This window comes from Saccopteryx leptura, chromosome 4 (assembly GCF_036850995.1).
Source record: "Saccopteryx leptura isolate mSacLep1 chromosome 4, mSacLep1_pri_phased_curated, whole genome shotgun sequence".
Classification (NCBI taxonomy): Eukaryota; Metazoa; Chordata; class Mammalia; order Chiroptera; family Emballonuridae; genus Saccopteryx; species Saccopteryx leptura.
In genome coordinates, this window is record NC_089506.1 from 122,152,303 (window position 1) to 122,165,580 (window position 13,278).

General features: G+C 53.8%; 1 protein-coding gene across 5 annotated transcripts in view; it reads left to right on the forward strand.

The window, feature by feature from the left end:
- SEPTIN9 (septin 9) overlaps positions 1 to 13,278 on the forward strand; it is a 163,758-nt gene that overhangs the window by 91,560 nt on the left and 58,920 nt on the right. The window contains exon 1 of one of the 5 annotated variants that reach the window (XM_066381336.1): positions 7,902 to 7,924. The exons of the other annotated variants lie outside the window; for them this stretch is intronic. The gene's annotated coding sequence lies outside the window, so the exon portion shown is untranslated. Of the gene's footprint in view, positions 1 to 7,901; positions 7,925 to 13,278 lie in introns of those variants that run through there. 5 annotated transcript variants of the gene reach the window in all.

Here is a 13,278-nt window from a genome sequence, read left to right on the forward strand (position 1 = left end):
CCTCTTTTATACCTAGGTCAGAAGCAGGAAAGCCCCACTTATGGGGGGACAGGAGGACCCTGCTGGAGGAGTGGACCGCCCAGGTGTGTCCTTCACAATGGGGCAGAGTGGGGGGCAGCGAATACAAAGAACCCACCTCTCTCGTCAGCCCACCCACAGTTGCCTGCCAGGCCCAGCCTAGTAGTGAGGAGGACCGAGGGGCGATCTGGGGAATGCAGCCTCAGCAACTGCTGAATGCCTTAAATAGAGAGGGCACAGCTGTGGGAGAGGGCTGGGCCAGGAGGCAGGCCCTGGAGGCGGGTCTCCACTCTGCCTCCCTAGAGCGGGGTGCTGTGGCCCTGACCACCCAGCCTGGCCCCAGGATGGAGCGCAGGCCCAGAGACACATGGTGCTAGGCAAGGCCTCCCAGTGCTGGAGCAGCTGCTGGAAGAGGAGCTGTGTCTGCATCCATGGGCTCCCAGGCCCAGGACAGCTGCTGGGAACCGGGTCTGCACAATGGAGCCGCTGTCCAGGGGATGCGCCCGCGCCAGACAGCCACACTCTGTGCTCTGTGGTCAGAGGGCACATTCAGCAACAGAGGAGTGCACTCAGATCCTGTCCTGGTGCCCCAAAGTGTGAGCAGCCGTGCCCAGGCCCTGGGATCTGGCAGCTGGCCTGGAGGGTGCCACGTGGTTCATGCTGGCCTGATGTGGACTGTGGTCGTGTGTGGCATGGCTTCCTCATGTATTTTCTCCGATCTGGCTTTCCCTGTCCTGAGCTTTCTGTGGGTGTCGCAGTTGCCCCCTTGGCATCCCAGGGGCACCCAGAGCTACAGGTTGTAGGTGCTGAGCGAAGGTAGCTGGTGCCCGGGTCTGCATGTCCATTCTCTGAGCAGGGGAGGGGGATAAAAGTGCAGGCGCTCCGACATTACTGGGTGACTCCTGTGGAACCTCTGGACTCTAGAGAACCCAGTTTGGAAATCCCTGGTCTGGTCCAGTGCGGTTCTCAGAGACCAGGAAGGCATGAAACCAGAAGTGGCCGTGAGGCCACCTAGTCCCTCTCCTTCTTTCCACAATGACCCACAGACGTTACAACTTCCAAGTGTACAGTGTTAGGGCCGGGCCCATGTGGGAGGCCTTGCCCACTTGTTTGTGGGGGAAATGACCGAGGGGCATGGCTTCACCCTCAGATCCTTCCCTTGCCCTGCACCACGGGCCTGGAGACTAATGCTGAGTCCGTTTTCTCGTTGCCACAGTGGACGTACTCTCTCCAGGACAGCATCTTCAGAATGAAAATGACACCACAGAAGACTTCCTGTGGGCCTCAGCCCCCTGCAGGCTTCTGTGAGATGAGCACATGGAGAACTAAAGGCTGTCCCTACTTAATGGGCGGGTGAGGCTTGTATTTAAGTGCCCTGCTCCATGTGCCCAGCTCTTGCTGCCCCTTTACCTTTAATTCTAAAAAAACAGTGTCTGGCCATCGTCAGAAGAGGAAAAAAAACACAGTGATCATAAAATTTGGACTGAAATCTGTCTGTCCTGACCCTCACCCCTTCCCTAGGAGTCCACGTTCACGGCTGGGGTGCTGCGTCCTGGATTGTGCACGCGCAGACAGTCCTTCAGGGCACGCACAAAGACGTCTGTGTAAATATCGCAAAGGCTCTTTGAGAACACAGATGGAGTTAGCCTTCTGCAGTGAGCTTTGTTTTCCCCATTTTGTGTCCCTGTTGTGTCTCTGCTCCCCACCTGTCCCTCAAACAGCTGCGTCCCAGACCTCTGTATGGTCCCGCAGACCATGTCCAGCTTTTCACCATGACGAACAAGGCTTTGACAGTACCTCTCATTTACATGGGTGCCCATGTGACTGTCAGACAGACCTCCAGAGTGGATGTTCTGCACCATGGATATGTGCATTTAAAATTTTGAGACATGTTGCCAAATTGGCCTGTAAAGTGTTTTCACCAGTTTTTTGCCCAAATGTCAGAGAAGTCCATGGACCTTCGCCCAGGCTGAGGTGGTAGGAAGGCATTGGACTGGTGTTTTATTCTGCGCATCTTTAACTATGTGAGGAGGGGTGCCTTTTCCTGTGTTTACAGGCTGAGGGCCCTAGGCTACCTGTAAAGTGCGTATACTTGTCCTTGGCTCATTTTTTTCCCAGTTGTTGATCCTTTTTTAATTTTAATTTTTTTAGAGAGAAACATCAACTTGTTGTTCTACCCATCCACACATTCATTGGCTGATCCTTATATGTGCCCTGATGTGGGATTGAACCTGCAACCTTGGCATATTAGGTAGCTCTAACCAGCTGAGCTGCCTGGGCAGGGTGATTTTTTTTCTTTTTAAAGAGTTCTTGGTATACCTATGTGGTAGCTGGTACATGTTCTTTTTCCCAGTTGTTGACCTTTAATTTTACTTCTAGTGTGTTCTTCCAAACAGAGGTTTTTTTTAACCATTAGGTGGTCAAGTTCATTCTTCTCTCTTTGCTTTTGGGGTCATGTTTGGCTTAGAGGCTTCTGCATTCCGAAACCGTAAACAAGAATCCCACCCAGGTTCTCATCTAGTACTTTTATGGTTTCATGTCTGTGTACTGAAATCAGCCCATTGGAATTCATCTGGCTTAAAACAGTGAGGTGGAGATGTGAGGTTTTTGCACAAATACACTGCTCACAAAAATTAGGGGATTTTTTATTGCCTCATAGTCATTTTAAAATATCCCCTAATATTTTTCTTTTAGAAGACTTTATTTATTCATTTTTAGAGAGGAGAGAGAGAGAGAGAGAGAGAGAGAGAGAGAGAAGGGTAGGAGCAGGAAGCATCAACTCCCATATGTGCCTTGACCAGGCGAGCCCAAGGTTTCAAACCAGCGACCTCAGCACTCTAGGTCGACACTTTATCCACTGCGCCACCACAGGTCAGGCTCCCCTAATTTTTTGTGAGCAGTGTATACTTAGGCAGGCGCAGTCTCTAACATGTGGGACATGTGCATGGGTGCTGTTTTTGTCCATTTTCGTGTCAGTGTTGTGCTGGCTGAGCAAAAGATAAGGCGGGTGCGTTCCTGTTTTCCTCTCTGTTCTGGGATATCTGTCACAGCAACTCCATCACCTCTGTGTTCAAACTCTTAAAGAAGTCACTAGTGAAACCATCTAACCCTGATACTTTTGTGGGAGTCTAAACACTTCAAAAACTTTAAAAATTTTTCCATGGTTCTATTTGAGTTTTTTCTCTCATATTATATCCTTTTTCTAGCAAAGCATTCTGTCAGCTGTTTAAAATCCCTCTAATTGCTCAGAGGTGGTCATATGTGGAGGGGGACATGGGGGCTGGCTTTCTGAGGCAGCACACCCATCCACACAACTCAATTGCTGCCCCGGTCCTAGTGCTGCCTGTCTGCAGGGGTGGGCTGTGTGAGGTGATGTCCTGGGGCCACGCTCTCTGCCGCACATGCATGCAGTGCAGTGTGCTGGGAAGGTTGAGTTCAGTGCCCCCAGCACTGGAGCCCTTTTGGAGACAGTGGTGGGGTGGGTCTTGACGGGGGCAGAGTGGTCCAGGCAGGTAAGGGGCTGTTGGGTTACAGGAATCATAATTTTGATGCTGCTCAGAGAGCAGCTTTCAAACTTAGACTGTAGCTCCCAGTGAAATGTACATTTTATAGCACAAACCAGCACACACATATGTATAGACTGGCGTGTATGTGTGTGTGTGTGTGTGTGTGTGTGTGTGTGTGTGGTGTGCACACAAATAAAACAAAAGTTCAGTGGAGTAAGTCTCACCTTTACTGAGTGCCTGCTGCCCTCTGATAGTCACTTTTTTGTTGTTGTTTTTGGAGGGGGAACTTTCCTTATTTTAAAAGAAAATTCTTTCTTGAGAGTTTACTCACTTAAAGTGGAAACAATTCAGTAGTTGTTAGTATATTCACAGGTTGTGCATCTCTTTCCAATTTTAGACCACTGTTATAACCTAAGGAAGAGTTTCTGTCCCCTTCAGCTGGCCATTTCTATTCTATCTGTTTCCCCTGGCCTTAAGCAATGACTGGTCTTTCTGTCTATAGATTTTCCTATTCTGGACATTTCTTAGAAATTGGATCATACAATATATGGTCTTTGTGACTGGCTTCTTTCACTCAGCGTGATGTTCTTAGGGTCCATCCATGGGGTAGCTAATGCATTTGGCTTTGAACCTTTAGTGGGTACAGCACCTGCCTGGGTGGGTCAGTGGGGCTGTAGGGGGCAGAATGCAGCTGCAGCCAATGGCAGTGTCTGAGGGGGCAGTGGCAAGAACAAGGTCCTCCTTCAGAAAGCTCTGGGTGGCGACAGGCTGGAGCAGCTCCCCCTAAAGGGGGTGTGACAGGAGCAGAGGGTCCCCTGCACACCCAGAGATTCAAAGGGAGCCAGAGAGTTAAAGGGCAGGAGCATCCTGGCCCCTCTGAGAAGGAGTAACATGGACGTGCTGGCTGTGGATAGGGTGAAGGATGGTTGTGTGTGCCCAGGGGCACTGTCTGGAGCCAGTAACCCTGACCAGGAGCTGAGCAAGGGAAAGGTCTCCTAGGCCATGGCGGGGGCAACGGTGGGGAAGACTGTCCAATCCTGAGTCTCCTGAAGTGCAGTGAGGGCCCTTGTGGCTGGGTCCCTGGTAAGGCTCTGGAGAGCCGCCCGCAGAGCGCCATCTGCCTGGGTCTTGGGGCAGTCAGGCTCCACACAGGGACTCCATGCAGAGCACCCAGACTCTGAATCCAGAAGCCGATCCATCATCCAGATACCCCTAAACACATCATCTGCAAGACCGTGATAACCTGGGGCGCCCAAGTTTGAGCTCCCGTGTGGTACATTTCACGCACTCTTAAGAACCATTGGGAGGCCTGGCCTGTGGTGGCGCAGTGGATAGAGCGTCAACCTGGAACGCTGCGGTTGCTGGTTTGAAGCCCAGGCTCACTCAGTCAAGGCACGTATGGGAAGCAATCAGTGAATAGCTAAAATGAAGCAACTGCGAGTTAATGCTCCTCATTCTTTCTCTCTCCCTCTCCTTCTCTTTCTCTAAAAATCAATCAATAAAAATATGTGGGGGTGAATCCTGATTGGACTGAGGTACTCTTCTCATTGCAGTGATTGGCTCAAAGATAGCAGGTGCCAATCCAATCAGGGTAAAGCTTTTCTTCTGGCAACAGTGGACAAGTGATCTAATCAGAGCAGAGCCTGATATTTTTGTTTAATGACTGGAGAAAAGAAAAGTCCCTCCTGTTTGGGGTGTGCATGTGAAGTCTGGAACACGCTAGCTTTTTTGCATTGGATTCTCTCTTTTTTTTTTTTTAAGGAATATTAATGAATGGAGGAACACAAATAACATGGCCACTTTCAAACATACTCTACATTGCCCTTCCTGCTGGCTATCAGATCCTCTGAAAAAAAGAAAAAGAAAGAAAAAAAATATGTGAATGAAAAAAGAACCACTGGGTTTTACATCCTGGCCCTAGGGTTGACAGGCCACTTAGTGCCTCAGTTTCCCCATATTTGAAAGGAGAGTGACAACAGTCCCCACCTTCTCGAAGTGTTATAGGATGACTGTCCTGTTAAAAACTGGGATTTGGAGCCAGGCAGCCAGAATTCCAATTTGGGCCCTACTATTCCTAGTCCATGGCTTTGGGGCAGTCTTGCCTCTCTGTGCCTCAGTTTCCCCATTTGTAGAACTATCTTATCAAGTTGTTGAGAAGTGCACTGAGTGGTGCCTGGAGCATTTCGACTTTGTTTATTATCACTATTGAGCTGGGCGGGCAGCAGGTGTTGGTCCGTTCTTGGCATCACCAGCACTGATTCTGTGCACCTCTGGGTGGAAAGCCCTGAGTGGTTTGCAGATGGTAAGTCGAAGGAACTAAACCTTGAAACTGAAGAGGAAGGAAGAAGAGGCAGGTGTAGGGGACAGTGGACAGCACTTCGGGATGGGAGAGAAGCAAGAAGACCAGATCAGCTCTTAGGACTGGTGTCCTGACAGCGTAGTGGGCTGGGGGCCCTTGATAGTCAGTTTCCTCCAAGTTCATTGGGTCTCTGGGCCAAAGGAGGCAGGGGTCTGCCAGTTCCAAATCATGACATTGGGAAGGCATTAGATACTGGTGTGGAGCACCAGATAGAGAAATGTCATATGTCTCAGTGTGTATGGAGTTCTTCACAAAGCCTAATGCGTGTGCTGTACATGTTTCCAATTGAAGCTTCAAGGAGAGCCTGAAAACTTTGGACCAGACAGGGGATGGTTAGTGGAAATTAATTATACAGAGCCATTGTGTTTATTCACAAATGTCTACTGTTGTAAAATACAGATTTGTGTATATTTTTTCATGTTCATTTGGGGCTTTTTTAGGGATGCTCCCAAAACTTTTGTTTCCTGCCTCCAAATGTCTCTAAGTTCCTGTTTCAAATCTCCTTTCCTGGGTCCCTGGGCCCCAGTCTTCCCGGTGGGGTGGGGCAGCTCCCCACTGTGAGGACACCTGCAGCACGGGTGTTCCCGTGTTGGCTGTGAAGGTGAAGAAGGGAATATGTTGGTGAGTGCAGGTCACAGAAGCCTGGTCGCTGTGGTAGCCAATGGGTGTGTTCTTCTGTGTCATGGAGCCCTGAGGTGGGCGCTCAGCACTGTGGGTACCTGGGACACATGCTGAAGCTGTGACCTTCCACCTGTCGGGCCTTGCAGGTAGGGGCTGTGTTTGTTCTTCACTCCAGTTTCCTGGTGGTGAAGGGGGTGCCCTGAGATTGCATACACGTTGGAGCCTCCCAACTCACAGGTTGGGATGTGCATGGCACCTCAGACAGATGGGCCAAACCGAGTTCCCAGAGAGGGTGGCCTGGCCAGGTGTGGACTGGGACGGTGATGGAGTAGCCCTGGCCCCCTGGGAGTCCTGCTGCAGGTCATTCTTTCCCGGGTCCAGAGCTCAGGCTGGCGGGCCCCTCCTGCTCCTGGTGGGAAGGCAGCCTTGCCTGCACCTCCTGAGCCAGCCTCCTCTGCAGGCCGGCCTCCAGCTCAGCCCCGAGGGTGCAGCACGGCCTCCTCCTTTCCTCACGGACCCAGAGGCTCCAACAAAGGCATCCTCTCTTGAGTGTCATTTGTGACCTATGGTCCCTGCTTCCCATGTTGGACCTTGGGACCTAGCTCCTGGGGTGTGTCAGGTCTAAGATGAGCCCCTCGTGGTGCAGGAGGCACAGCCAGGAGGCAGAAGTGTTGACTGTCATGTCCGGGCGGGGGGCCCGTCCCTGCCTCTGAGCCCCCCGGTTGCCTGTTGCAGCCGGGCAGCCAGCTCTCCTGGTCAGTTACAGGCTCGTGTCCTCTCATCCATCCTCATGTCCACACCAACACCTCATGCCTCACCTCTTGAGGCAGAAGCAGGAGACCCATGAGGCGGAGGCCACTGTTTGAACAGAGGGCTTGGGCAGTGGTGGTTCTTCCCCCCCCCTACCCTCCCGCAGGGCGGTCACACTTGCAGACATAGCCTTCTCTTGCAGAACTTGGGGTTTCAGCTTCCTCCTGTGTCAGGGATGAGGAGCATGTGACAGGCCAGGGACTGAGCTAAAGGGGCAGGAACACCCATGGTTACCACTAGTCACTATGAGCCCAGAGCTTGCCTGAGTTGTGGCATGACCCCTGCTGTCTCTCTGCCAGGGGCAGTGTCTGCCTCCCTGCACACTCCAACCGTGCAGCCTGGGGGGAGGGGGAGAAAGGACTCTATTTTCATGGTCAGGATGACTTCCTGCCAAGTTCTGGTCTAACATCAGGCCGGCCTGCCTTAGGTGGTGGCTCCCTGCCAGCCTGCCCGCTGACTAGTGCGGATCTGTATATCTGCCTGATAGGAGCAGTGGGCAGGGCACACAGGGCTCAGCTTACAGAGGGCTGAGGCACCTCCCAAAACATGGCCACCAATTCGTCACTGCCTGCCTAGAGTTCTGGTGCCTTGGTACCCGCACTTCCACCAGGTGAGTTCAGGCTGGGTGCCTCGGGGTGTGGGTGCTTTGGGTTTCTGGTCTGGGGCGTGGCTGGGAAGGCTGGCCTGTGGTTCAGTCCCCATGAGACACACAGCTTTAGTGGTGGGTGACTCTGCCCAGACCTAGAAGGTCTGGGAATGTGGGGCCCAGGGAGCATTCGAAGCTGTGTTCCTGTTGCATGGTCTTTGGGGCAGGGAGAGGCCGTTCCTTCTTCCTCCTGCACATTCCTGCTCCCTCCTGGCCTTCCCCTGCTCCCCTGCGGCTCGCCAGCTGGCATAAGCATCTCCTCTTCATGTTCGGAGGACTTAACCTGGTTCTTCCAGGTCCAGATTCCTGCGGCAACAATTAGTGAAACCTTATCTTGGCTGGGTGGCCAGGTCTGGGCAACCTAATGACGCTGGCTTCCAGGAACAGTAGTTACTTCTGTGATCCCATTTTCCAGATTAGGAAATCAAGGCACAGAGAGCTCCAACCACTTGTCTCAAGCCCCACAGCTGCTGACAGTCTGGGTTTGAACCCTGGGAGAGCCTGGCTTCTGAGCTGGCCGAGGAGGCGGCAGCAGCAAGGTGGGGGCTGGAACTTTCTGCTGGCCACCCAGGAATGGGGACCGGCCAGTGCATGAGGCTGGGTCCTGACTGGATCTTGGCTGACATGCTGAGGAAACCAGACCAGCATGATCCTTCTGATATAATGAAGGAAAACCCCAGTAAGAGAGACTGGTATTCTCCTTCCTCTAGCCCTTCCACTGCCCTGAATTTTGAAATAAGATCCTGCTTGTCAGGAGGTGAGTGGGAACAGATTACAGAAGTCCTGCTTCTCTCTCCTAATCTCTGCTGCTCACTGTCACGCCCGGTCAGTCCAGTCCCAGCCAGCCTGGCCCAGTGTCTCCCTCTTACGCCCTCCCTGCCAGCTATCTTTCTCTTCCCGCCTCACAAGACCAGCCTGAGTTCTGCTGGAAGAACTAACAGATGTTTGCACTGGTGATGGGGAAGTGTGCCTTTTTTGTTGGGGAGGGAGCTGATTTAAAACTACCCTGTGATCTCCAGGCTGGCCTGGGCAAGAGCGGGAGACAGGGCTGTCATGCCAGCATTCCTGCCCTCCAGGTTTGCTCTCTGGCCCTAGAGCAGGTCCCTGCAGGTCCCTGTGCCTCTGTCTTTGTATGCAGGGATGGCTCTTGCAGGCTTGTTACAGGTCATTGATCTTTCTGTTGGAACTCAAGCAGATCCCCTGCCTGTCTCCTTAGGCTCAGATGGGCTTCTCTCCCTGGGGGCTTCCTCTAACCCCACCAGGGTGAAGATTGGACATGGATGAACCTTACCCATAGAGATTGGCAGCTTCCTCGCTTACCCCACAATCGAGAGGCCCTGGCCAGAGGCCCTGCCCAGCCCCATAGGGTGCTGGGCTCAGCTCTTGGAGGGTGTTACCTGGACTAGCACAGAGCCCTGTCCACGCTTCCTGGATGCCGAGGCTGGGACCCTCGGAGCATCAGAGGGAAGGTCAGGTGGTGGAGCCAGTGGGAAGGCAGCGTCTCCACTCTTGTCAATGCTCCGTCTCAGGCCAGGCTGGGTGGCCACGAGAGTAGTAGCCACCACGTGGCTTTCTGGGCGGTTAGCTCATCTGCATGGCCTGGGGGACTGGTGAGAAGCTTCCTTGAGTCCCCTCATTTCTGGTCTCTGAGCCTCAGGAGCAGGCTCCCAGAGTTTTGCCTGGGGGATCGAGGTTGAGGAGGCTGGAGTGACTGTAGGGTCTGGGCAGCACAGGGGCCTGCCAAACCATGTGCTCTCATCTCCCAGGACCCTTCCTTCCCCAGGGAGTGCTCATGGCTGGTCCCAGGGAGCGGGGCTCTTAGCCACATGAGACAATGAGGAAGCCGACAACCCTGGGCGAGACCCAGGGACAGAGGGCACTCACTGGCAGACCCTCTGGGCCCTGCTTCTACTTGCCAGGCTTGCGTTTCCTTGGCATAGCTCTGGGTAGTTCTGACTTTGAAATGCAGCTTCCTGGGCCTGAGCCCACCCTTTGAAACCAGGGTCTCTTCGGGGGGGGGGGCAACTCTGCGAAAGAAAGTTTACTAAACACAGCTCTGAGTACTCCTCCCCTGCGCCCTCCCCCGCTTCCCTCCTTCTGGGATCTTGGCCAGGACTCACGCCTGTGTCGCCAGGTGAGGACGGTGGGTGCTGAGGTGACATATGCGTCTTAGCTGGGCTGTGGGGAGGGTGAGAAACCTCAGCCCCCTGAATGTCTGTTCTCAGAATGCTCAGGAACCCATCAGGTGGCCCTCCGCACCCCTGAAAATGGCAGACTCGATGCAGTGTTTGTGACCATGTGACCCAACTTGCAGTCTCTTGTCCAGGAGACTTGAGAGAAGTGGTCCCAGGCTAGGTCCTGATTGGAGGGAGGGGGCCAGGTTGGCCCCTGTCATTGCCCAAGTGACCTTGTCTCAGCAATGTCCCACTTCCAAGATTGTGGCTCTGAGAAATCCTTCCCGTGGCCACGCCCCCTTCCTCCCACAGTGGGACTTCCACAGGTTCCAGGGAGCCAGCTGACACATTTGGCCTGGATTATTTGTTTTTGAACAGGAATGAAAAGAGAGAGTGAGTAAGAAAGTCGGGAGGTGTTAACTGAGTGGGGGAAGGTCAGAGAGAGGGGAGGAATGATCTGGAAAGTCCAGGCATGTGCTTTTGAAACGGGTGCCAGCTCTGAGGTAATCCAGGGTGGCGGCCTGGCCTGGGCCCTGCCCGCGACTGACAGGCCGGAGGGCTGCTCTGCCAGCTCGGCCTGGGAGCCTGCCCTTGGCTTGCCGGCTGCTGCTGTTCGTGCCCAGCAGATTTGTTTCCGTTTTTTGGGACACCACGGGGGGGCTGTCATTCCCCTCCCGGTCTTCATTAATATTTCATTAATCATAGTGACCACTTACTACGTATTTAGAGGCTCTAAGTGCCAGGCTCCACGCTTTGTGGGCTTCTTGGGATGTGTCTGTATAACAACCTTAGAAAATAGTTACTGTTGTAGAGGAGCCAGCACCGAAGCACAGAGAGGTCAAATAACTTGCTCCAGCCCACACAGCAAGAAGGGGCCACTGACCCATTTTAGTATTTGAACATAGAGCTGTTGGACTCCAGAGCCCCAGCTGGTTGGTCACTGGACACAGGGTTTCTGTGTCGCTGTGATAGCCTCTGGTTGAGCTACTTGGCTCAGCAGGAGGGTCTGTGACCCAGTAGTTGTTCCAGCAGGTAATGTGAACACCTTTTAATCCACCTGGGTTCTGGCCCCTCCATGGCCTGTTTGGGTAGTAGGGAGGGGACCTCAGGAGTTGAAAGCCCAGCAAGCACAGTCCTGCCTGATTGACTGTCAAGATGTCCCTCAAGGGTGCCATGAGGTGTTCACTTAACTGTTGGATCACAGAGAAGCTGTTTCAGGCTGCGTGATTTGTTGTTGACTTTGTAATGTGGATGGAAGGAATCCCTGATCTCTCTCTGCCTTTGGCAGGCCACTTTAGCACTCAGTTTCTTTGCCTGTGAAATGGATTGAAGGGTTTTGGCAGAATCAATGGGAAGTGTTGCACAGAAGCCCTTTGTGTTGCATGCTGGATCCCTTAGTAAATGAGCATCTGGTCCCTTCTGAGCCCAGCCCCTGAAAGGAGATTGTGGGACTCAGCACTCACTCAGAGGAGGGAGCTGGAGGATAGTTCAACCCCTGCTCCCCGCTGGCCAGCGTGGGTTCCCCTTGGGAGAGGGGTAACAGCAGGCAGAGCCTGTGCAGAGTAGGCTGGGCCCCAGTGAGCTCACTTCCGTTTCCGGGAGTGTGACCTGTGCACTTACCCCCTCTCCGGGGGGCTGTTCCTGGCCCCTTGCCACCCCCAGTGCAGCTCTGACTTATACCATGTGATGGGCCTGGGAAGATGGACCCAGCTGTGGGAAGTCATGCTGACGGGGGACTGAGTATACAGGGGAATCCAGCTGCACAGGAAGCCAGGCCAGCAGCCTTTGGAAATCTCCAGGCTTTGCAGGCTGGACTCCCAGTGTGTATTGCTGTGAGGCCCTCTCCTGCCTGCAGCCAGAGCCCTTGACCCCTACCTGCTGGCTCCAGAGGTCCAGGAGAGGGATGTGGCTGTCTCCCTACGGTGGCTACCCATGCACAGTGGAACTCTGGCTGTAGTTCCTGCCTTCCCTGGCCCTGTTTTGGCTATGGTGCCGCTGCCCTGGGGCTGCCCATACAGGGAAGGGGCCCCTGCCAGCCCTGTACTCTCTAAGACTGGCCTGACTTCAGCCTTTGGGTGGGGCTGTGTCTGCGCTCAGTAACTGAGGGACCCCCAGGGACCCAGCATGCATGTATTGGGAGGCTGAAAAGTGGAATCCACCCACCCCATCCATGCACCACCCATCCAACATTTACGTGTGTGCTCACGGTCTGAGCATGAAAAAAGCCGTGTTTGGGGCTTGGAGCCAGAAGCCGCAGGGTTAACCCACGTGCCTGATGCGGGCCATGTGATACTGGGCACACACAGCTCTGCTGCCTGTGGGTCCTCATCTGTAGGGGCAGCGTGATGTGCAGGTTATGTGGGGCCCCAGGTGGCCTGCTTGAGAAGTGTGTACCTGTGAGAAGGTAGTCTGTGGTCACACAAGTGGATGTGACACAGAACAGTGAATCAAGAAGAGCACAGGGGTCTGGGCAGGATGGATGGGGTGTCCCCCGAGTGGGTTTCTTAGGCCCAGCCCAGGCAGCCGGCCATTTCCTCCCAAGCCCACGCCCCAGTCCTCCTGCTTAGAAACCAGCACCCTACCTACCCACTGAGTTGCCAGGCCCTAAGAAATCTGAGAAGCATCCCGCTACACATGGCTGCTTCCAGCAGATTCCTGAACCTGAGTACTCTTGTCCCCCTGCTCCAGCCCCTGGCTTTCTCCCCTCCAGAACCAACTGCCTGTCCTATGCTGTTCCCTGCAGTCTGATCCCTGTAGTGGCCTGCAAGGCCTCCCGTACCTTCCCCAGGAATACTGACTGAATTCTAGGGCAGCTCAGGAGGTGAAGCTCCATCTAACTGGAGCAACCAGGAAAGACTTCCTGGAGAAAGTGGCATCTTGTGGACCTTAGAAAGCAGGAGGTTGGTCTGGTGCAGAGATTAGGATAGAGGGCAAAGGGGCATTGTCACACCTCAGCAGACAACCACACATGGCGAAGATATTGCCAGTAGATGAATTGCTGGTGCCCACGGTCAGGCAAGGAATCAGAGAGTGAAATGCCTTATGCTGGGTCCACAGGGAGGCTGAGGTCCCAGCCTGATCAAAGGCCCAAGGTCGGAATAATGGCTGTAGGCACAGCTCATTGTGGGTTGGGTCTGTCTGGCG